The following is a 25078-nucleotide window of genomic DNA, read 5'->3' as shown; positions in this document are numbered from 1 at the left end:
CACACACCAGCATCAGTCCCACACACACCAACATCAGTCCCACACACACCAGCATCAGTCCCACACACACCAGCATCAGTCCCACACACACCCCAGCATCAATCCCACACACACCAGCATCAGTCCCTCACACCCCAGCATCAATCTCACACACACCAGCATCAATCTCACACACCCCAGCATCAATCCCATACACCCCAGCATCAATCCCTCACACACCAGCATCAGTCCCTCACACACCAGCATCAATCTCACACACCCCAGCATCAATCCCACACACCCCAGCATCAATCTCACACACACCCCAGCATCAGTCCCACACACACCAGCATCAATCCCACACACACCCCAGCATCAATACCACACACGCCAGCATCAGTCACACACACACCAGCATCAGTCCCACACACCCCAGCATCAGTCCCACACACCCCAGCATCAGTCCCACACACACCAGCATCAATCCCACACACCCCAGCATCAGTCACACACACACCAGCATCAGTCCCACACACACCAGCATCAATCCCATACATCTCAGCATCAATCCCACACAAAGTGCTGGTGCTGGCCCAGGCTCCCCCAGTCATAGCACTAATACCCACAGTGCTGGTGCTGGCCCAGGCTCCCCCAGTCATAGCACTAATACCCACAGTGCTGGTGCTGGCCCAGGCTCCCCCAGTCATAGCACTAATACCCACAGTGCTGGTGCTGGCCCAGGCTCCCCCAACCATAGCACTAATACCCACAGTGCTGGTGCTGGCCCAGGCCCACCCGCTGACCCAGACCCAGCCCCAGCCCCACTGCTGACCCAGACCCAGCCCCCAGCCTTACTGCCAGCCCAGACTCTCCTAGGGACACTACCAAAACCACCACAAAAACAGTAAATATACAACCATCTAAAACCGTAAATATACAACCATCATTGCACAAGACCGTGGCCCACAGAACAGATGTTGGAGAGGAGTCTCCTCCTTCTTCCTCTACTGGGGAAAGTAGATGGAATCCAGGACGGGGTGGCCCTGGCTTGGATACTGAGGATTATAGTGCAGTCCCAGAACCTGCAGAAATTGACAACACACCTCCCAACAATTCTCAACCAAAGGTGAATTTGTGCAAATATTATGCTTGGGGCATCTGTAAGCATGGAATAACAGGGGAAAAAATGGGACATGCAACTCTGACCATCCCAAAAAATGTAGCGACCTCCTATCTAAAGGAGTGTGTCGTTCTTCTTCCTGTACTTTTCACCCAAAAATGTGCCACTCCTCGGTCCTCCAGAAGCAGTGTTACAACATCGAGTGAACTGCATACCATCTAAAAGGGACCAGGAGGCACAGACCCCACAAGACAAACAATAGTAGCTACGACAACCCAACTCCAGGTGATTTTTTAGTGGCAGGAAACGAAAAAAGAAAATGGAAGGAAATAACAAAAATAGTCCACCACCTTGGAGCCTTGTTGGACTGGAGGCGCAGCCAGTGGCCACCCATGGCCCTCCAGAATTACAACTACTGATGCCAATAACAAAATCCCCCCAACAAACACAGAATACAACCTCGTTCATATTTGCTAATATACAGGGCCTTAAGCCATCCACCAACAACAAAATACCTTTTATCAGTGGACTTCTAGAGGAGTCTTATGCAATTTTTGCAGCCTTCACAGAGACTCACACAAAAGATCACTTTGACAGTGAAATATGGATAAGTGGTTACAACCTTTTTAGATGCGACAGAAAAAACAGGCAACAAGGGGGGGTTGGCCTGTATGTCAAAGAGTCCCTTATCTGCACGGAGTTGCTGAACACCACAAATGAGGTAGTTGAAGTTCTATCAATAAAGATCGAGAACCAAAACCTAGTCATTGTGGTTGTATACAAGCCACCAGATGCAACCTCACAACAGTTCAAGGAACAGCTACTGAAAATTGATTACTGTTTGGAAAACCTTCCAGCTCCATCCCCAAACATCTTACTGCTTGGTGATTTCAACCTAAGGCATACAAAATGGAAGAATGTAGCAAATAATGTTATAGCTGAAACAATCCCCGGAGGTAGCGCAGATGAAAGGTCACACACACATGAGCTACTAAGTCTCTGCGAAAAACACACCTTAAGCCAGCAGATAGTGGAGCCAACAAGACTAGAAAACACACTTGACCTTATCTTCACAAATAATGAGGACCTGATAAGAGACATAAGAATATCAAAAACAACTAATTCCGATCACAACCTAATCGAAGTTCAGACGTACATGCATAGGGGTCCTGATCAGCAGAATGCATGTACCTGTGAAGGTGTCTTCACAAAATACAACTTCAACAACAAGAACATCAACTGGGACCAGGTAAACCATGTCCTAAACGAAACATGTTGGGAAGATGTCTTAAATGACATGGATCCAAACCAGTGCCTTGAAAGGATCAACTTCCTGGTAGCCGAAGCATGTTCTAGGCATATTCCCCTAAGAAAGAAGAAGAGCAGGAGTAAACTGGAGAGAAAAAGACGCTCCCTCTACAGAAGACGACGAAGAGTCACTGAGCTCCTCAGGAGTGCTAGAACATCTGATACACGAAAGGAGGCGCTGACCAGGGAAGTGGAAACTATCGAACTTAAGCTAAATGACTCTTACAGGAACCAGGAGAGGCAGGAGGAGCTTAAAGCTATTAGTGAAATTGAAAGAAATTCAAAATATTTCTTTTCATATGCCAAAAACAAGGCAAATACCACATCTAGTATCGGGCCCTTACTCAGACAGGATGGGACTTACACAGATGACAAGGAAATGAGTGAAATATTGAAATCCCAGTACGACTCTGTGTTTAGTGAACCACTAATCGGTCTGAGGATCGACGACCCAAATGATTTCTTCATGAATGAGCCTCAAAACTCCATAAATGTATGCCAGATTTCCGACATTACCCTAACTCCGATAGATTTCGAAAAAGCCATTGACAACATGCCTATGCACTCAGCCCCGGGCCCAGACTCGTGGAACTCTGTTTTCATTAAGAACTGCAAGAAACCCCTCTCGCGTGCCCTAAGTACACTATGGAGGAGCAGCTTGGACATGGGTGAAATTCCACAGTCACTTAAAACAACGGATATAGCTCCACTCCATAAAGGTGGCAGCAAAGCATTAGCTAAGAACTATAGACCAATAGCTCCTCTCCTTACGACGTCCCACATCATAAAAATCTTCAACTTCAGAAAGAGTGCTAAGAAGCAGGATTGCAAATCACCTGGATTCCCAAAATCTGCACAATCCAGGGCAACATGGGTTCAGGGCAGGTCGCTCCTGCCTCTCACAACTACTGGATCACTATGACATGGCCTTGGATGCACTGGAAGAAAATCAGAATGCAGATGTAATATACACAGACTTTGCAAAAGCATTTGACAAATGCGATCATGGCGTAATAGCCCATAAAATACGTGCTAAAGGAATAACTGGGAAAGTGGGGAGATGGATCTTCAACTTCCTAACAAATCGAACACAAAGAGTAGTGGTCAACAGAGTTAAATCGGAGGCTGCCATAGTGAAGAGCTCTGTTCCACAAGGCACAGTACTCGCCCCCATCTTATTCCTTATCCTCATATCAGACATAAACAGAGATATACACCACAGCACCGTATCATCCTTTGCGGATGATACTAGGATCTGCATGAGGCTGTCATCTGCTGAGGACGCGGTTAATCTCCAAGAAGATATAAACAAAGTTTTCCAATGGGCAACGGTAAACAATATGATGTTCAATGAGGACAAATTCCAACTACTCCGTTATGGAAAACTGGAGGAGATAATAACTAGAACAGAGTATACTACTGACTCCGGCCATACAATAGAGCGGAAAACTAAAGTAAGGGACCTGGGAGTAATAATGTCTGAGGATCTCACTTTCAAGGATCACAACAGTGCCACGATCGCACGTGCAAAGAAAATGATAGGATGGATAATGAGAACTTTCAAAACGAGAGATGCCAAGCCCATGATGATCCTTTTCAAATCACTTGTTCTCTCTAGGCTGGAATACTGCTGTACATTAACATCTCCATTCAAAGCAGGTGAAATCGCAGATCTAGAGAGTGTACAGAGATCCTTTACTGCACGTATAAGTTCTGTCAAGCACCTTAACTACTGGGAACGCTTGGAAGCACTTGACTTGTACTCGTTGGAACGCAGGAGGGAGAGATATATCATAATCTACACTTGGAAAATCTTGGAAGGAATGGTCCCAAATCTGCACACAGAAATCACTCCCTACGAAAGTAAAAGACTGGGCAGGCGATGCAAAATGCCCCCAATAAAAAGTAGGGGCGCCATTGGTACACTAAGGGAAAACACCATAAGTGTCCGGGGCCCAAAACTGTTCAACAGCCTCCCATCAAGCATTAGGGGAATTGCCAATAAACCCCTGGCTGCCTTCAAGAGAGAGCTGGACAGATACCTAAAGTCAGTGCCGGATCAGCCGGGCTGTGGCTCGTACGTTGGACTGCGTGCGGCCAGCAGTAACAGCCTAGTTGATCAGGCCCTGATCCATCGGGAGGCCTGGTCATGGACCGGGCCGCGGGGGCGTTGATCCCCGGAATAACCTCCAGGTAACCGCAGCCTGGTCGATCACGCTGTTGGTGATGGCAGCCCAGCTGATCTCGGATTAATCCATACCAGCTAAAATTCGTTTGAAAGTTACTTTGCGTTGATTAAAATATTTTAAACTTTAAAAAAGTTCATCCTGACGGCTTCCCTTGGATTATGTTAAAAGACTGGACTGCGTGTTGCTAGAATCAACAGTCTGATCAAGCTATCTGGAACGATATCGTTCCAGGCCATGGAGCTTAACTCTTCTCCAGGCTGAGGGACTTACCATCTCAAATACTATTTCTCCATGGGTGATGGACTGATTACGTCATCTTTACTTCTACACCTGTTGACTGAAGCAGCCTACTGTGTAGGCGAAACGTTCTAACAATAAATATGCCCAACTATTACTTGTGTATTACTCATCAGCTTGTCGTTATTTTACACCATTTTCAACACATACCCGTGACCAGTTTCAATATTTTTACTCGCCATGGGTTCAAATCACACCCGTTCCGTGATTTTTTCCCTCTCCATGCCAGGCTTGTCTAGTGCTTGTCTGGTCAACCAGGCTCAATAAATTGACTATATTTTCTTCTTTGTGAAGGCTAAGGCGATACCGACAAAGTGGGGAAAACGACACATAAGGACAGCTCAGGATATTAATTAAGAATATCCTAAACTGGACACAGGTGTCCTCTTCCTACTGTGTTTCTTGGATCGCACTTTCTTAAGTGGGAAATGATTGACGTAGTAAAAAATATTGTTTTTCTCTAACACTGACTTCTGTATAACACAAAGTTTGAAGATATTCTGTTTCACATGATTTTCCCCCTAACACACGATGGTATAAAATTGTCAAAAAGAAATTAAATTTCCTAAGAATTTTCACGCCACACAGGAGGCTTTCATGGAGCTAATAGGCCTGGAAAAATGGCATCTCAAAATTCCAAGACCTTCCATGATAGAAGAGGCAACGAGCCCACAACGTTTCCCTCAAGAAGACCATTATCAAATTATTTTTATTTTATTATCACACCGGCCGATTCCCACCAAGGCAGGGTGGCCCGAAAAAGAAAAACTTTCACCATCATTCACTCCATCACTGTCTTGCCAGAAGGGTGCTTTACACTACAGTTTTTAAACTGCAACATTAACACCCCTCCTTCAGAGTGCAGGCACTGTACTTCCCATCTCCAGGACTCAAGTCCGGCCTGCCGGTTTCCCTGAATCCCTTCATAAATGTTACTTTGCTCACACTCCAACAGCACGTCAAGTATTAAAAACCATTTGTCTCCATTCACTCCTATCAAACACGCTCACGCATGCCTGCTGGAAGTCCAAGCCCCTCGCACACAAAACCTCCTTTACCCCCTCCCTCCAACCCTTCCTAGGCCGACCCCTACCCCGCCTTCCTTCCACTACAGACTGATACACTCTTGAAGTCATTCTGTTTTGCTCCATTCTCTCTACATGTCCGAACCACCTCAACAACCCTTCCTCAGCCCTCTGGACAACAGTTTTGGTAATCCCGCACCTCCTCCTAACTTCCAAACTACGAATTCTCTGCATTATATTCACACCACACATTGCCCTCAGACATGACATCTCCACTGCCTCCAGCCTTCTCCTCGCTGCAACATTCATCACCCACGCTTCACACCCATATAAGAGCGTTGGTAAAACTATACTCTCATACATTCCCCTCTTTGCCTCCAAGGACAAAGTTCTTTGTCTCCACAGACTCCTAAGTGCACCACTCACTCTTTTTCCCTCATCAATTCTATGATTCACCTCATCTTTCATAGACCCATCCGCTGACACGTCCACTCCCAAATATCTGAATACGTTCACCTCCTCCATACTCTCTCCCTCCAATCTGATATTCAATCTTTCATCACCTAATCTTTTTGTTATCCTCATAACCTTACTCTTTCCTGTATTCACCTTTAATTTTCTTCTTTTGCACACCCTACCAAATTCATCCACCAATCTCTGCAACTTCTCTTCAGAATCTCCCAAGAGCACAGTGTCATCAGCAAAGAGCAGCTGTGACAACTCCCACTTTGTGTGTGATTCTTTATCTTTTAACTCCACGCCTCTTGCCAAGACCCTCGCATTTACTTCTCTTACAACCCCATCTATAAATATATTAAACAACCACGGTGACATCTCACATCCTTGTCTAAGGCCTACTTTTACTGGGAAAAAATTTCCCTCTTTCCTACATACTCTAACTTGAGCCTCACTATCCTCGTAAAAACTCTTCACTGCTTTCAGTAACCTACCTCCTACACCATACACTTGCAACATCTGCCACATTGCCCCCCTATCCACCCTGTCATACGCCTTTTCCAAATCCATAAATGCCACAAAGACCTCTTTAGCCTTATCTAAATACTGTTCACTTATATGTTTCACTGTAAACACCTGGTCCACACACCCCCTACCTTTCCTAAAGCCTCCTTGTTCATCTGCTATCCTATTCTCCGTCTTACTCTTAATTCTTTCAATTATAACTCTACCATACACTTTACCAGGTACACTCAACAGACTTATCCCCCTATAATTTTTGCACTCTCTTTTATCCCCTTTGCCTTTATACAAAGGAACTATGCATGCTCTCTGCCAATCCCTAGGTACCTTACCCTCTTCCATACATTTATTAAATAATTGCACCAACCCCTCCAAAACTATATCCCCACCTGCTTTTAACATTTCTATCTTTATCCCATCAATACCGGCTGCCTTACCCCCTTTCATTTTACCTACTGCCTCACGAACTTCCCCCACACTCACAACTGGCTCTTCCTCACTCCTACAAGATGTTATTCCTCCTTGCCCTATACACGAAATCACAGCTTCCCTATCTTCATCAACATTTAACAATTCCTCAAAATATTCCTTCCATCTTCCCAATACCTCTAACTCTCCATTTAATAACTCTCCTCTCCTATTTTTAACTGACAAATCCATTTGTTCTCTAGGCTTTCTTAACTTGTTAATCTCACTCCAAAACTTTTTCTTATTTTCAACAAAATTTGTTGATAACATCTCACCCACTCTCTCATTTGCTCTCTTTTTACATTGCTTCACCACTCTCTTAACTTCTCTCTTTTTCTCCATATACTCTTCCCTCCTTGCATCACTTCTACTTTGTAAAAACTTCTCATATGCTAACTTTTTCTCCCTTACTACTCTCTTTACATCATCATTCCACCAATCGCTCCTCTTCCCTCCTGCACCCACTTTCCTGTAACCACAAACTTCTGCTGAACACTCTAACACTACATTTTTAAACCTACCCCATACCTCTTCGACCCCATTGCCTATGCTCTCATTAGCCCATCTATCCTCCAATAGCTGTTTATATCTTACCCTAACTGCCTCCTCTTTTAGTTTATAAACCTTCACCTCTCTCTTCCCTGATGCTTCTATTCTCCTTGTATCCCATCTACCTTTTACTCTCAGTGTAGCTACAACTAGAAAGTGATCTGATATATCTGTGGCCCCTCTATAAACATGTACATCCTGAAGTCTACTCAACAGTCTTTTATCTACCAATACATAATCCAACAAACTACTGTCATTTCGCCCTACATCATATCGTGTATACTTATTTATCCTCTTTTTCTTAAAATATGTATTACCTATAACTAAACCCCTTTCTATACAAAGTTCAATCAAAGGGCTCCCATTATCATTTACACCTGGCACCCCAAACTTACCTACCACACCCTCTCTAAAAGTTTCTCCTACTTTAGCATTCAAGTCCCCTACCACAATTACTCTCTCACTTGGTTCAAAGGCTCCTATACATTCACTTAACATCTCCCAAAATCTCTCTCTCTCCTCTGCATTCCTCTCTTCTCCAGGTGCATACACGCTTATTATGACCCACTTCTCGCATCCAACCTTTACTTGGTTTACTTGGTTATCGTCTTCAGATATATTCCAAGATTTTGACGACCCGGAGAACGTTACAAGAGAACTTAAGTGTAAAGGGACCAAGACTTTTCAACACCCTTCAGATATAAGGGGAATTACCAGCAGACTCATGGCTGTCTTCGAGAGAACTGAATAATTTTATCATGCCAGTTCACTATCAGCAGGGATGTGGCTGTAATGTGCGTAACTAGCCACGAACAGTCTGGGTGATCAACCCATCAACCAGAAGGCCTGGTCCGGGAACGGGCTGCGGGGGCTGTGCCCCCCGGAATAGCCTTCAGGTAAATAATAAAAAGGCACAATACCGTGACTGGAACAAGACACAACCCACATATAGGAGAAACTTATGAAGTTTCGCTCCGACTTGGACCATTAACTAGCCACACATGTGTTACTAGTTAATGGACCGAAACGTCGTCAAAAGATTCTTTCTTCTATGTGCTGGTTATTTATGTACTGTTCCAGTCACGGTATTGTGGCTATTTATTTGTGTAGCTTTGGGGTTGCTACAGAGGTAGCTACTACCTTCCTGTCGTGCGTGTGAAACATTAAACTCTTTAGCGTTTAATACCCTGGTAGGGTTGCTGGTCATTTCTTTCAGTCACGTGAACATGCAAGATGAAAGGTAAATCCTACACACTTTTACTTTCATTTAATATATACTTATCCTTATCCTCCAGAATTGTTTCTCCGCTCAAGGAACTTCGGAGAGGATCACAGGAGGCTGGGGAGGAGTGATGGTGGGTAAGGAGTAAGAGAAGGAGGGGAAAATGGGATGGGTACGTAGCAGAAGAGGAAGAGGAAGGGGAGGAGGTATGGGTGAAGAGGAAAAAAGAAAGGTCAAAAGTAGAAGGGATGGGAGGAGAGAAGAAGTGAGTGAGACGGGAATTATGGTAGGGGGAATGAGGAAAAAGAACATAAGAAGGAGCACTGCAGCAGGCCTGCTGGCTCATGCTAGGCAGGTCCAGGGCAGTGAGGGAGGAAATAGGGGAAGTGATAAAGGAAGGAGGTGGTAAAAAGGGGAAAGGTTAATAGCAATAAGAATATGAAGGACAATAAGCGAGAGGGAAGGATAATAGAAGAAAGATGGTCAACGATAAAAGAAAGAAGAACAGTAATGAAAGGTGAGATTAAGACACATGTGCAACATCTGGGTATCTTTATTGTAGACGTTTCGCCATCCAGTGGCTTTATCAATACAAATTCTAGGACATAACTTGAAGACAGTAGAACTATGTACAGAAGATGAGTTAATCAGTCCCTCAACCTAGGAGTAGGTGCGAAGAGCACCATAGTCGTGGAGATTTTCAGAATCTCCGCGACTATGGTGCTCTTCGCACCTACTCCTGGGTTGAGGGACTGATTACCTCATCTTCTGTACATAGTTCTACTGTCTTCAAGTTATGTCCTAGAATTTGTATTGATAAAGCCACTGGATGGCGAAACGTCTACAATAAAGATACCCAGATGTTGCACATGTGTCTTAATCTCATCTTGTCGGTATTATATACCATTCGTACAGTAATGAAAGGGACTCAAAAACGAGAAAGGGGAGGGCAGTAGAAGAAAGAAAAGGGAAATACAAGAAAGGAAATCGAAACAGGAGAAAGGCAAGTGCAACAGGAGAAGAAGGAATGGAAAAAGGAGAGGGATAAAGGCAACAGAAGAGGGAAGGGGAAACAAGAGAGGGAGAAACAACAGGTGAGGGGAAAGAGCAACAGGAGAGGGGTAACCTGCCTACCTGGAGGTTATTCCGGGGATCAACGCCCCCCGTGGCCCGGTCCACGACCAGGCCTCCCGGTGGATCAGGGCCTGATCAACCAGGCTGTTACTGCTGGCCGCACGCAGTCCAACGTACGAACCACAGCCCAGCTGATCCGACACTGACTTTAGATATCTGTCCAGATCTCTCTTGAAGGCAGCCAGGGGTTTATTGGTAATTCCCCTTATGCTTGGTGGGAGGTTGTTGAACAGTCTTGGGCCCCGGACACTTATGGTGTTTTCTCTTGGTGTACCAATGGCGCCTCTACTTTTTAATTGGGGGTACTTTGCATCACCTGCCCAGTCTTTTACTTTCGTAGGGAGTGATTTCTGTGCGCAGATTCGGGACCATTCTTTCCAAGATTTTCCAAGTGTAGATTATGATATCACTCTCTCTACTGCGTTCCAAGGAGTACAAGTCAAGTGCTTCCAAGCGTTCCCAGTAGTTAAGGTGCTTGACAGAACTTATACGTGCAGTAAAGGATCTCTGTACACTCTCTAGATCTGCGATTTCACCTGCTTTGTATGGAGATGTTAATGTACAGCAGTATTCCAGCCTAGAGAGAACAAGTGATTTGAAAAGGATCATCATTGGCTTGGCATCTCTCGTTTCGAACGTTCTCATTATCCATCCTATCATTTTCTTTGCACTTGTGATCGTGGCACTGTTGTGATCCTTGAAATTGAGATCCTCAGACATTACTATTCCCAGGTCCCTTACATTATTTTTCCGCTATATTGTATGGCCAGAGTTTGTAGTATACTCTATTATATTTATTATCCCCTCCAGTTTTCCATAACGGAGTAGTTGGAATTTGTCCTGATTGAACATCATATTGTTTTCCGTTGCCCACTGGAAAACTTTGTTTATATCTTCTTAGAGGTTCAGGGAAAGAGAAGAGGGGTAGGGAAAACGGGTGGAGGAGAGGCAACAGGAGAGGGGAATGCCAAGAGAAGAGGAAGGGGGAAGGAAGGTGGGAAGTGAAGGGTAAAAGGAAGTGGGAAGTGAAGGAGAGAAAGGAAGGGGGTTGGTGAAGTGTAATACGGGAGAGCGCTTCGTAACTTGACTCACGAAATCGTAATGACACGATTGCAAACAAACCATGGTTTGTTTGCAATCGCGTCATTACGATTTCGTGAGTCATGTTGACGGCAGTGAAGGGACCTGAGCTAGAGTTCGTCACGGCCACGCTAGCTGGAGATTCGTCTGTAAAAACTTGCATTTGTGGTCACAGTGGTGCCTGTGCTAACCTTCCTATGGTGTAGAAATATACCTAGTTGGACGAATCTTATTGTGGCTAGCTGGTCTAGTGGCTAACGCGACGGGCTGGAGTTTTGAGACTATGACCGCGGGTTCAATCCCGGCCGGGGTATGGTTTGGAGCGCTTCGTACACAATACAGGGACAATAGACACTGCCCCAGGCTACATCCACAATATTTTCACACAGTCGCCGGTAGTAACTACAGATACTGTGAGGCAGGTGACGGTGGTGAGTGATGATGACTGTGGTGAGTGATAGTGTTAGGGATCTAGTGATGGTGAATGATGGTGGCATGTGATAGTGACGGTGGTGAGTGATAGTGGCATAAGAACATAAGAAAGAAGGAACACTGCAGCAGGTCCACCGGCCCATGTGGAGCAGGTCCAAATCAACCCTCGGCTTAGACCAATGGCCCACCCAGTCAGGTCACCTCCGCTTAAAGAAGGAGCACGGCATCTGACCCAGTAGCACCAGCTAGTCAGGTCCAACTCGCACCCACCCATACCCACTCAAGTATTTATCTAACCAATTTTTAAAACTACACAACGTCTTAGCTTCTATAATGGTACTCGGGAGTTTGTTCCAATCATCCACAACTCTATTACCAAACCAGTGCTTGTGAATGACGATGGTGAGAGAGAGACTCAAGAAATCGTAATGACACGATTGCAAACAAACCATACCCCCGGCCGGGATTGAACCCGCGGTCATAGTCTCAAAACTCCAGCCCGTCGCGTTAGCCACTAGACCAGCTAGCCACAATAAGATTCATCCAACTAGGAATATTTCTACACCATAGGAAGGTTAGCACAGGCACCACTGTGACCACAAATGCAAGATTTTACAGACGAATCTCCAGCTAGCGTGGCCGTGACGAACTCTAGCTCAAGTCCCTTCACTGCCGTCAACATGACTCAAGAAATCGTAATGACACGATTGCAAACAAACCATACCCCGGCCGGGATTGAACCCGCGGTCATAGAGTCTCAAAACTCCAGCCTGTCGCGTTAGCCACTAGACCAGCTAGCCACAATAAGATTCATCCAACTAGGTATATTTCTACCACCATTTGTGGTCACAGTGGTGCCTGTGCTAACCTTCCTATGGTGTAGAAATATACCTAGTTGGATGAATCTTATTGTGGCTAGCTGGTCTAGTGGCTAACGCGACGGGCTGGAGTTTTGAGACTCTATGACCGCGGGTTCAATCCCGGCCGGGGGTATGGTTTGTGAGAGAGAGAGAGAGAGAGAGAGAGAGAGCAAGCAGGGGATGGTAAAGGAGCTACAAGAACTTAGTGAACATCTCAGCATTACATCATCGCTATCTCCTATATATTCTTTCTTTCCTTTCAAAACAGTTCTACTGCTAAACCTTCATTTCAATTAACGTGTAAATTAACTTACTGAAGTTTAACTAAAGTCCTCCCATTTACAGGAGAGCCACGTGACTTATAACCCATCTTTCTCAAGTTTGATTTAAGTTTCTCTCACTTATAAAACAGCTATGTGACGTGTAAACCAGCTTAGTAAACAAACCATACCACGGGCGAGGATAGAACCAGCGATCAGAGTGTCATAAAACTCCAGATCGCGGGTTCTATCCCCACCTGTGGTATGGTTTGTTTACAATCGTGTCATTAAGATTTCGTGAGTCAGCTTAATAAAGTTTGATTTACGCTTACCTGCAAAAACACAGTGTTTAATTTTTTTCAGCCTAGTCAAGCTGTTATATTATTGTTATCTAACGTACTGACGAATGTTTCTTCCCGACCAACCCACTCTCGCTTCATTATCTTCACCCCAACACAACACAAAAATGGTGCCCGTCCTTTCCTGGCGCCTTAAAAGCCCCAGCTACAAAGGCTGCCTCCTCCTTCCCTCGCGGGAAAATTCTGCCCAAAATATAAAGGTGTTACGAACCCTACAGACTACTTTTCATTACTGGGCGGCCAGCACTCACAAAATACCACGACACAAAAATGCTCAACTTAGGATATCACGAGAATAAAAAAAAATGTACTGAAGATGGGCCATAAGTAATGAATGTTTACAAATGTTTTAGTTCAAACAGAATTCGAGAAAGAAAGAGCACTGCAGCAGGCCTATTGGCCCATACTAGGTAAGTCCTTTTCAACTTCAAACCACAAACAAAATATCTGCTGAAGCATCGAAGCATTATTCAAGACATGTCAGACAAAAATTGCAATATGCAAGTAATGTTGACTCAGTCAGTAAAAGAAATAACACCTGGGAAAGCAGTAAAATGCGCAGATACTGGCTACAAACTAGCTGCCAGAGTTATAAAATGTGAGTTGCGAAGGACCGTGAAGACAAGCGTGTGCTATCTTTACCACAGGGAAGAAAATATGGTAACCACGTTCAAGGATATAAAGGCATATGGAAGAATTAACAAGACTTAATCCAGATCAAACAGTGTGTTCCAGCAGGCAGTTAACAGAAGTTTGTTTCAACAAGCAATATACAATATGGAAGCCTGGTCTTAGGCTGGGAAGCGAGGGTACAACACTGGAAACTGGACACAGGTATGTACCCCATCAACTGATGGAAGAAGTGCTGTTGAAAGCATACCAGAATGATGCTATTCTCAACAATGTTGTTCTGAGTGTGCTTCAACAATGTTACTGTTCTGAGAGTGTCTTCAACAATGTTGTTGTTCTGAGTGTCCTTAACAATGTTACTGTTCTGAGAGTGTCTTCAACAATGTTGTTGTTCCGAGAGTGTCCTGAACAATGTTGTTGTTCTGAGTGTCCTCAACAATGTTGTTGTTCTGAGAGAGTCCTCAACAATGTTGTTCTGAGAGTGTCCTCAACAATGTTGTTCTGAGAGTGTCCTTAACAATGTTACTGTTCTGAGAGTGTCTTCAACAATGTTGTTGTTCCGAGAGTGTCCTTAACAATGTTGTTGTTCTGAGAGTGTCTTCAACAATGTTGTTGTTCTGAGTGTCCTTAACAATGTTACTGTTCTGAGAGTGTCTTCAACAATGTTGTTGTTCCGAGAGTGTCCTGAACAATGTTGTTGTTCTGAGTGTCCTCAACAATGTTGTTGTTCTGAGAGAGTCCTCAACAATGTTGTTCTGAGAGTGTCCTCAACAATGTTACTGTTCTGAGAGTGTCTTCAACAATGTTGTTGTTCCGAGAGTGTCCTTAACAATGTTGTTGTTCTGAGAGTGTCCTTAACAATGTTACTGTTCTGAGAGTGTCTTCAACAATGTTGTTGTTCCGAGAGTGTCCTTAACAATGTTGTTGTTCTGAGAGTGTCCTCAACAATGTTGTTCTGAGAGTGTCCTTAACAATGTTACTGTTCTGAGAGTGTCTTCAACAATGTTGTTGTTCCGAGAGTGTCCTTAACAATGTTGTTGTTCTGAGAGTGTCTTCAACAATGTTGTTGTTCTGAGTGTCCTTAACAATGTTACTGTTCTGAGAGTGTCTTCAACAATGTTGTTGTTCCGAGAGTGTCCTCAACAATGTTGTTGTTCTGAGAGAGTCCTCAACAATGTTGTTCTGAGAGTGTCCTCAACAATGTTGTTCTGAGAGTGTCCTCAACAATGTTACTGTTCTGAGAGTGTCCTCAACAATGTTACTGTTCTGAGAGTGTCCTCAACAATGTTACTGTTCTGAGAGTGTCCTTAACAATGTTACTGTTCTGAGAGAGTCCTCAACAATGTTGTTCTGAGAGTGTCCTCAACAATGTTGTTCTGAGAGTGTCCTCAACAATGTTACTGTTCTGAGAGTGTCCTCAACAATGTTACTGTTCTGAGAGTGTCCTTAACAATGTTACTGTTCTGAGAGTGTCCCCAACAATGTTACTGTTCTGAGAGTGTCCTCAACAATGTTACTGTTCTGAGAGTGTCCTTAACAATGTTACTGTTCTGAGAGAGTCCTCAACAATGTTGTTCTGAGAGTGTCCTCAACAATGTTGTTCTGAGAGTGTCCTCAACAATGTTGTTCCGAGAGTGTCCTCAACAATGTTGTTGTTCTGAGAGAGTCCTCAACAATGTTGTTCCGAGAGTGTCCTCAACAATGTTGTTGTTCTGAGAGAGTCCTCAACAATGTTGTTCCGAGAGTGTCCTCAACAATGTTGTTGTTCTGAGAGAGTCCTCAACAATGTTGTTCCGAGAGTGTCCTCAACAATGTTGTTGTTCTGAGAGAGTCCTCAACAATGTTGTTCCGAGAGTGTCCTCAACAATGTTGTTGTTCTGAGAGAGTCCTCAACAATGTTGTTCCGAGAGTGTCCTCAACAATGTTGTTGTTCTGAGAGAGTCCTCAACAATGTTGTTCCGAGAGTGTCCTCAACAATGTTGTTGTTCTGAGAGAGTCCTCAACAATGTTGTTCCGAGAGTGTCCTCAACAATGTTGTTGTTCTGAGAGAGTCCTCAACAATGTTGTTCCGAGAGTGTCCTCAACAATGTTACTGTTCTGAGAGTGTCCTCAACAATGTTGTTCTGAGAGTGTCCTCAACAATGTTACTGTTCTGAGAGTGTCCTCAACAATGTTACTGTTCTGAGAGTGTCCTTAACAATGTTACTGTTCTGAGAGAGTCCTCAACAATGTTGTTCTGAGAGTGTCCTCAACAATGTTGTTCTGAGAGTGTCCTCAACAATGTTACTGTTCTGAGAGTGTCCTTAACAATGTTACTGTTCTGAGAGAGTCCTCAACAATGTTGTTCTGAGAGTGTCCTCAACAATGTTGTTCTGAGAGTGTCCTCAACAATGTTACTGTTCTGAGAGTGTCCTTAACAATGTTACTGTTCTGAGAGAGTCCTCAACAATGTTGTTCTGAGAGTGTCCTCAACAATGTTGTTCTGAGAGTGTCCTCAACAATGTTACTGTTCTGAGAGTGTCCTCAACAATGTTGTTCTGAGAGTGTCCTCAACAATGTTGTTCTGAGAGTGTCCTCAACAATGTTACTGTTCTGAGAGTGTCCTCAACAATGTTACTGTTCTGAGAGTGTCCTTAACAATGTTACTGTTCTGAGAGTGTCCTCAACAATGTTACTGTTCTGAGAGTGTCCTTAACAATGTTACTGTTCAGAGAGTGTCCTCAACAATGTTACTGTTCTGAGAGTGTCCTTAACAATGTTACTGTTATGAGTGTCCTTAACAATGTTGTTGTTCTGAGAGTGTCCTCAACAATGTTGTTGTTCTGAGAGTGTCCTTAACAATGTTGTTGTTCTGAGAGTGTCCTTAACAATGTTGTTGTTCTGAGAGTGTCCTCAACAATGTTGTTGTTCTGAGAGTGTCCTTAACAATGTTACTGTTCTGAGAGTGTCCTCAACAATGTTACTGTTCTGAGAGTGTCCTTAACAATGTTACTGTTCTGAGAGTGTCCTTAACAATGTTACTGTTCTGAGAGTGTCCTTAACAATGTTACTGTTCTGAGAGTGTCCTTAACAATGTTACTGTTCTGAGAGTGTCCTTAACAATGTTACTGTTCTGAGAGTGTCCTCAACAATGTTACTGTTCTGAGAGTGTCCTCAACAATGTTACTGTTCTGAGAGTGTCCTTAACAATGTTACTGTTCTGAGTGTCCTTAACAATGTTAATGTTCTGAGTGTGTCCTCAACAATGTTACTGTTCTGAGAGTGTCCTTAACAATGTTACTGTTCTGAGTGTCCTTAACAATGTTAATGTTCTGAGTGTGTCCTCAACAATGTTAATGTTCTGAGAGTGTCCTCAACAATGTTGTTGTTCTGAGAGTGTCCTTAACAATGTTAATGTTCTGAGAGTGTCTTCAATAATATTGGTTTTCTGAGTGTCCTCAACAATGTTGTTGTTCTGAGAGTGTCTTCAACAATGTTACTGATCTGAGAGTGTCCTTAACAATGTTACTGTTCTAAGAGTGTCTTCAACAATGTTGTTGTTCTGAGAGTGTACTTAACAATGTTGTTCTGAGTGCCTTCAACAATGTTGTTGAGTGTCCTCAACAATGTTGTTCTGAGTGTCCTCAACAATGTTGTTCTGAGTGTCCTCAACAATGTTGTTCTGAGTGTCCTCAACAATGTTGTTCTGAGTGTGTCCTCAACAATGTTGTTCTGAGTGTCCTCAACAATGTTGTTCTGAGTGTCCTCAACAATGTTGTTCTGAGTGTCCTCAACAATGTTGTTTTGAGTTTCCTCAACAATGTTGTTCTGAGTGTCCTCAACAATGTTGTTCTGAGTGCCCTCAACAATGTTGTTCTGAGTGTCCTCAACAATGTTGTTCTGAGTGTACCAAAAAAAATAAGGATCGTGTACAAGAGGAAGAATTATTATAACTATTGAAAACTTTTACAAAATCTTTACGATGGCTTATATACTGAAGATTGTAAAACGAAGAACTTCACACTGTCGTTTTAAATACCGAAGATGGGACACCAAGTGTCAGTACTATGTATTCCAGCCTGTACTCTCACAAGCGTTCGCCCATATATGGATGAACACTAGTGAGAGTACAGGCTGAGCACACAGTACTGACCCAAGAACTTCACCCTCTTGTTTTAAATACAAATAAGCACTAAAAAAACTTCATCAATCTACTACCTCCATATTCCCCACTTCACACCCTCACCATCTCCACCTACATCACCTCCATATTCCCCACTTCACACCCTCACCATCTCCACCTACATCACCTCCACATTCCCCACTTCACACCCTCACCATCTCCACCTACATCACCTCCATATTCCCCACTTCACACCCTCACCATCTCCACCTACATCACCTCCACATTCCCCACTTCACACCCTCACCATCTCCACCTACATCACCTCCATATTCCCCACTTCACACCCTCACCATCTCCACCTACATCACCTCCACATTCCCCACTTCACACCCTCACCATCTCCACCTACATCACCTCCATATTCCCCACTTCACACCCTCACCATCTCCACCTACATCACCTCCATATTCCCCACTTCACACCCTCACCATCTCCACCTACATCACCTCCATATTCCCCACTTCACACCCTCACCATCTCCACCTACATCACCTCCATATTCCCCACTTCACACCCTCACCATCTCCACCTACATCACCTCCATATTCCCCACTTCACACCCTCACCATCTCCACCTACATCACCTCCATATTCCCCACTTCACACCCTCACCATCTCCACCTACATCACCTCCATATTCCCCACTTCACACCCTCACCATCTCCACCTACATCACCTCCATATTCCCCACTTCACACCCTCACCATCTCCACCTACATCACCTCCATGTTCCCCACTTCACACCCTCACCATCTCCACCTACATCACCTCCATATTCCCCACTTCACACCCTCACCATCTCCACCTACATCACCTCCATATTCCCCACTTCACACCCTCACCATCTCCACCTACATCACCTCCATATTCACCACTTCACACCCTCACCATCTCCACCTACATCACCTCCATATTCCCCACTTCACACCCTCACCATCTCCACCTACATCACCTCCACATTCCCCACTTCACACCCTCACCATCTCCACCTACATCACCTCCATATTCACCACTTCACACCCTCACCATCTCCACCTACATCACCTCCATATTCCCCACTTCACACCCTCACCATCTCCACCTACATCACTTCCATATTCCCCACTTCACACCCTCACCATCTCCACCTACATCACCTCCATATTCACCACTTCACACCCTCACCATCTCCACCTACATCACCTCCATATTCCCCACTTCACACCCTCACCATCTCCACCTACATCACCTCCATATTCACTTCACACCCTCACCATCTCCACCCACATCACCTCCATATTCCCCACTTCACACCCTCACCATCTCCACCTACATCACCTCCATATTCCCCACTTCACACCCTCACCATCTCCACCTACATCACCTCCATATTCCCCACTTCACACCCTCACCATCTCCACCTACATCACCTCCATATTCCCCACTTCACACCCTCACCATCTCCACCTACATCACCTCCATATTCCCCACTTCACACCCTCACCATCTCCACCTACATCACCTCCACATTCCCCACTTCACACCCTCACCATCTCCACCTACATCACCTCCATATTCCCCACTTCACACCCTCACCATCTCCACCTACATCACCTCCATATTCCCCACTTCACACCCTCACCATCTACACCTACATCACCTCCATATTCCCCACTTCACACCCTCACCATCTCCACCTACATCACCTCCATATTCCCCACTTCACACCCTCACCATCTCCACCTACATCACCTCCATATTCCCCACTTCACACCCTCACCATCTCCACCTACATCACCTCCATATTCCCCACTTCACACCCTCACCATCTCCACCTACATCACCTTCACATTTCACGCCCTTATCACTTTCACATTCTCTATGGCGTCAGTCTAAGCCTTCTCCTTTACACCTCCACCGTTACCTTCACCTCCATCACACAAGTCTCAAATGAAACTCCAGGAGAAACAATATCCAAGAGGAACAGCAGCAGAAATCGAAACCGGCAGCAGCAGTCAACAAGAGGAGACGCTAACAGCAACTTACGAGCCACTTCTCTCTAACACAGCTAAAGCATCTCTCTCTCTCTCTCTCTCATATTTTTTTTTTGCAATCTCAAATTAAACTCTTAATATATAAAAGCAACTAGACAAGGAGAGGAGATAGTCATACTTTTAGGAAGGAAAACAAGTACTATTTACAGAACTAAAAAGTATTGGTTAAAACTGAAAGCATCGTATAATGCCCAAAAGAAAGTGCAAAATCCATTAGCGAAATTAACAAAAAAAATCCACTGTAGTATTTGGCCCATGCTTAAGGGAGTTGATGACAATAAAGAAATTAATGTCTATACCGGAAACAAACCAGCAAAGTTATGACGGCTATATAAGCCGGTGAGGCGTTGGTAGCAACAAACTGGTTAACCAGGCGATCAACAGTGAAGCCTCGGCTGATGCCGGGCTGAGTCAGTAGAATAAGTCTGGAAACCAGTCCGTCACTTGGATACCACGTGAAAACAAGTGATTGGTATTCAATACGTTAGACACTGACGATCCCTATGATTCATTTACGGACATAATTCTTACTCCACTTAACAAACTGTTCCACTTCACACTATCGCCGCCACGTCCACAAAAACAGGAGTAACCTGGAGTAGATTCGGGGTGGAGGGTCAACGCCCCAGAAATAAGAGCAGTAATCCTGCCAGAGTGTAAAACTTGTAACGGGGTCCATTTCACATTTAAATGGCAGGACGATAATATGAGCTCACGAAATTAAAAAAAAATCAGTAACACACACATTAAAGATAATTAAAAACACTTATGCCGGCTTTAAAAATAATTTAAAACACCTAGGCAAATTAGCAGAAAATGAGCCATTTATGCACAATAAAGCTGGTATAAAAGATGTTTATACAATGAAAGTAAAACATTTATGTGCACTAATTGTATGTACACATTACAGGCAAGAAAATACGTGTATGTACATTGTAGCAAAAGATAAGTGTGTACGTTAAAAGTAACAGAAGATACGTGTGTACGTTAAAAGTAACAGAAGATACGTGTGTACGTTAAAAGTAACAGAAGATACGTGTGTACGTTAAAAGTAACAGAAGATACGTGTGTATGTTAAAAGTAACAGAAGATACGTGTGTACGTTAAAAGTAACAGAAGATACGTGTGTACGTTAAAACTAGCAGAAGATACGTGTGTATGTTAAAAGTAACAGAAGATACGTGTGTACGTTAAAAGTAACAGAAGATACGTGTGTATAATATAGTACAAGATATTCATGTACAAAATAATAAACGTCCACGTACAATAAATACAGCAAAAACCAACTACGTACATTGTACAGTAAAGCGTAAAAGGTATTTATGATCAATAAAGATAATAACCATGCATGCAAAATAAAGATAATAACCTTTGTGCAAAATATAAACACCAATGCAGAATAACCGGAAAAGTCGAGACTGATGCCAACACAGAATAAGAAGGGTACTAGCCGGGGTAAATCGATAAGTAATTGACGTAATCAAGAGATAATCTGACTAGCATCAACGAACCAAGATTCTTCAACCTGTTGCCCGCTCAACACAACAACTGTTATACACACTCTTCAGGAAATTCTGATGGAGGGGGAAATTGAGCAATCCATTTAAGGCGTGGTGGATCACGCAGGCTGTTATGGATACTGACCCCGGGCACGACCTGAGAGCCTCAGCCAGGGGAAAATTTGGGGTTACGAAAGCCATGGAAAAAATGCTCCCTTAAAACAAATCTAAAGTGGTTAGGCCACTGAATTTTTTCTGTCTATCCCCAGCAAGTTTCGCTGTTCTATCTATCCTACTTCAGTCCTTCCCCTAAGCATTCTTTACTATTTCTATGGCCGAAAAATGAGGCCACAGAGAAACTAGCCGCCTCTCCCCCCCCCCCAAAAACAAATAAACGCAAGCAGCCTAATTAATCTAATAGCTTTATAGAAGCTAATGACAACTCAATAACTGCACAGGGATTAAAACATCTGAGCACCCTCCCTAAATATATGAGTAGAATTACTAACACATTTCTAGCTGGCTTCAATCTGTTGTTTACCTGTACACAGTTCCAGGGATTATTACCCTCATGGATAAGGCGAATTGACTCTCTCGCATCTTTTTGTAATTCTTGTTAAATATGGAATTCCACGGGTCTGAGCCTGGGGCAGACTGCATGGGCATACTGCCAATGGCTTCTTCGAAACTAAGTGGGGTTAGAATTAATCAGACATAATCGAGATATTGGAAACATTTTCAGTCTCTTTTATGAAAAATTCATTTGGATTGTCAAATGAATTTCAAAAGGGAACTTATAAATTCTTCCAGGCAGTTCCTACCCAGCCCCCGGACTCTGGTACCTACCGGTGGATTGCGTGCAGCCAACTCCAACAACCTGACCGATAAGTCCGTCAATCGAGAGGCTTGGTCTGGGACCGGGCCGCTGGCGAGGGTGACCCCCGGAACTGTTTACAGGTAAACTACAGGTAACGTAGCAACCCATCCACCTCAGTAAACGGAGATTGTTTACCATGACTCAATAGTGTCGGTAAAGTGACTGAAATTTAAAGGTGAACGTTGTATTTCTACTCCCATATTTTCTCAATCCTCTTGGTGGATTGTCGTTACTTTTTCAAGCTTCAATACACTGTGTCCTCTTTATGCATTTCTTATTATTAATGTCAGAGTTGGTTGACATTAACAACCCAAAGCGTGTGTGGAGAAACTGGCGTCAGACTACTGGTAGCTACAGAACCCATGGCAGGTTCCGTAGCTACAGGAGTTCAGCTACGGGTTCAGGAGCTACAGGACGAGGAGGATATCGATGACACCCTCCTTGCCCAACAAAGTCTCCCAGTTCAGAGTGACATATTCCATAACCACACGTATACAACCCATCACATGTAATGGAATATGACAGGAAGTATTGCGAGATTTTGTAGCAGCAAAACACACTTCAAGATCACGGCTTAATAACAAGAACCTTCAAAGTACAGGAGGGAGGGAGTCAACAACTGAACACACAGACAACACCGGAAGCCTTTATTATAAATATAACATTGAGAGAAATGTTGTTATAATAGTGATTTACCGTTAACTAACAAAAAAAAGGCCGAAACGTCGTTGTAACCTCCCATCTCCTATGTGCGGGTTAAGTGTTTATGATTTACCGTTGTTTTAGGTGTATTTAATAATAATATAATAATATCTTCATTTCTACAAATACAGAAATCACTCTCTACGAAAGTAAAAGACTGGGCAGGCGATGCAAAATGCCCCCAATAAAAAGTAGGGGCGCCATTGGTACACTAAGAGAAAACACCATAAGTGTCCGGGGCCCAAGACTGTTCAACAGCCTCCCATCAAGCATTAGAGGAATTGCCAATAAACCCCTGGCTGCCTTCAAGAGAGAGCTGGACAGATACCTAAAGCCAGTGCCGGATCAGCCGGGCTGTGGCTCGTACGTTGGACTGCGTGCGGCCAGCAGTAACAGACTGGTTGATCAAGCTCTGATCCACCGGGAGGCCTGGTCGTGGACCGGGCCGCGGGGGCGTTGATCCCTGGAATAACCTCCAGGTATACAGGCCTAGTTGACATCAATGACATACTACTATATAGAAAGCCGCTTGTTATGCTGAGCATTTCGGGCAAATTAGGTCAGGATGCGACCCACGCCAGTAAACACCCAGGTACCCATTTATATTGATGGGTGAACAGGGACAGCAGGTGTCTTATGTAAACACTTCCCTAATGTTTTCCATCCGTACCGGAGATTCGAACTCCGGACCTCAGTGTGTGAGCTGAGTGCGCTAGCGAACGAGAACGTTCAGAGTAAGAGATGCCAAGCCAATGATACTCTCTACGAGGCACAACCACCAAACCATCATTGCCTTTTTGCCATTATAAACGTACTTGATTTATAAACACCAATATACTGCTGACTATATGCAACTAGCTGAAAATACGAACCCTCATAATATGGGGAAGATAGATCATTTGTTGAAGTTGTAAACGCGACCCTCCACCCTCATAACCATCAGAACAGCTCCAGGGCTCTTTCTCAGCGTCTCAAACAAGGGGGCTGTTGGCTGTGATTTACATTTAGAACGGCTGCTGCCAGTAAACACAGCTTCACCGGCACTAGGCGCAAGTTACGAGTCTTCAACGTGCTCAGCCAAGTTCATGAGTTGGGCTTAACGGCAACCACAACGGCAAGGAAATTCATAAAAAAAAAAAAATCATGGTCGCACAGAAGACAAACACCTAAATTATCGGTAACACCTGAAGTCAATCAAACTGTACTCCTTCGAATGCTGGCAAGAAAAGTGCATCATAATTTATACCTCGAACATACTTAAGAAACTGGTCTCAAATTTGCAATGAAATGGCCTCTTACAAGAGCGGGAGGAAAGGTAACTTGTACATTTACCTGTAGGGTAATTGACGACGATTCCGGGAGTCTTCGCGGCCTGGTCCCAGACCATGAGTCCTGGATGACTTGATCACCCAAACTGTTGGCACTAGTAGCATGCATTCCAACATATGCACCATAGCCAGGCTGATCACGAGCAAACTTGAAGACAACAAGGTGTCTAGTGGTAATTTCCCCTTATGTATGAAGGGAGTTTTTTTTTTAAATCTTGGTCCCATAATTACTGAGTTATCTCTTGAGTGTACTCATTGCAACTGTTTTCATTAGAGACATTTTGCAACATCGGTGGAGCCTCTTGCTCTGTGTACAAATTTGAAATTAACCTCTTGAACTAGTTTCTGGAAGGTAAGCGAGAATGGTACATCATAATTTACACCTGGGAAGTCCTGTAGGGACTGATCCCAAACACGCATACCAGAATTACTCCATTTGAAAACGAGAGACTTGGCAGACGGTGTAGAGTACCTTAAGAGAGAATTCTGAGTGTCAGAGGTCCCCTACTTTTCAACGCCCTCTCTTCGTACCCAATGGAAATTCCAACAAACCTCTGGCTGTCTTCAAGAGGGAACTTCACAAT

Source organism: Cherax quadricarinatus, chromosome 76 (genome assembly GCF_038502225.1).
Source record: "Cherax quadricarinatus isolate ZL_2023a chromosome 76, ASM3850222v1, whole genome shotgun sequence".
Lineage (NCBI taxonomy): Eukaryota > Metazoa > Arthropoda > Malacostraca > Decapoda > Parastacidae > Cherax > Cherax quadricarinatus.
Note: the sequence above shows the minus strand (reverse complement) of the source record.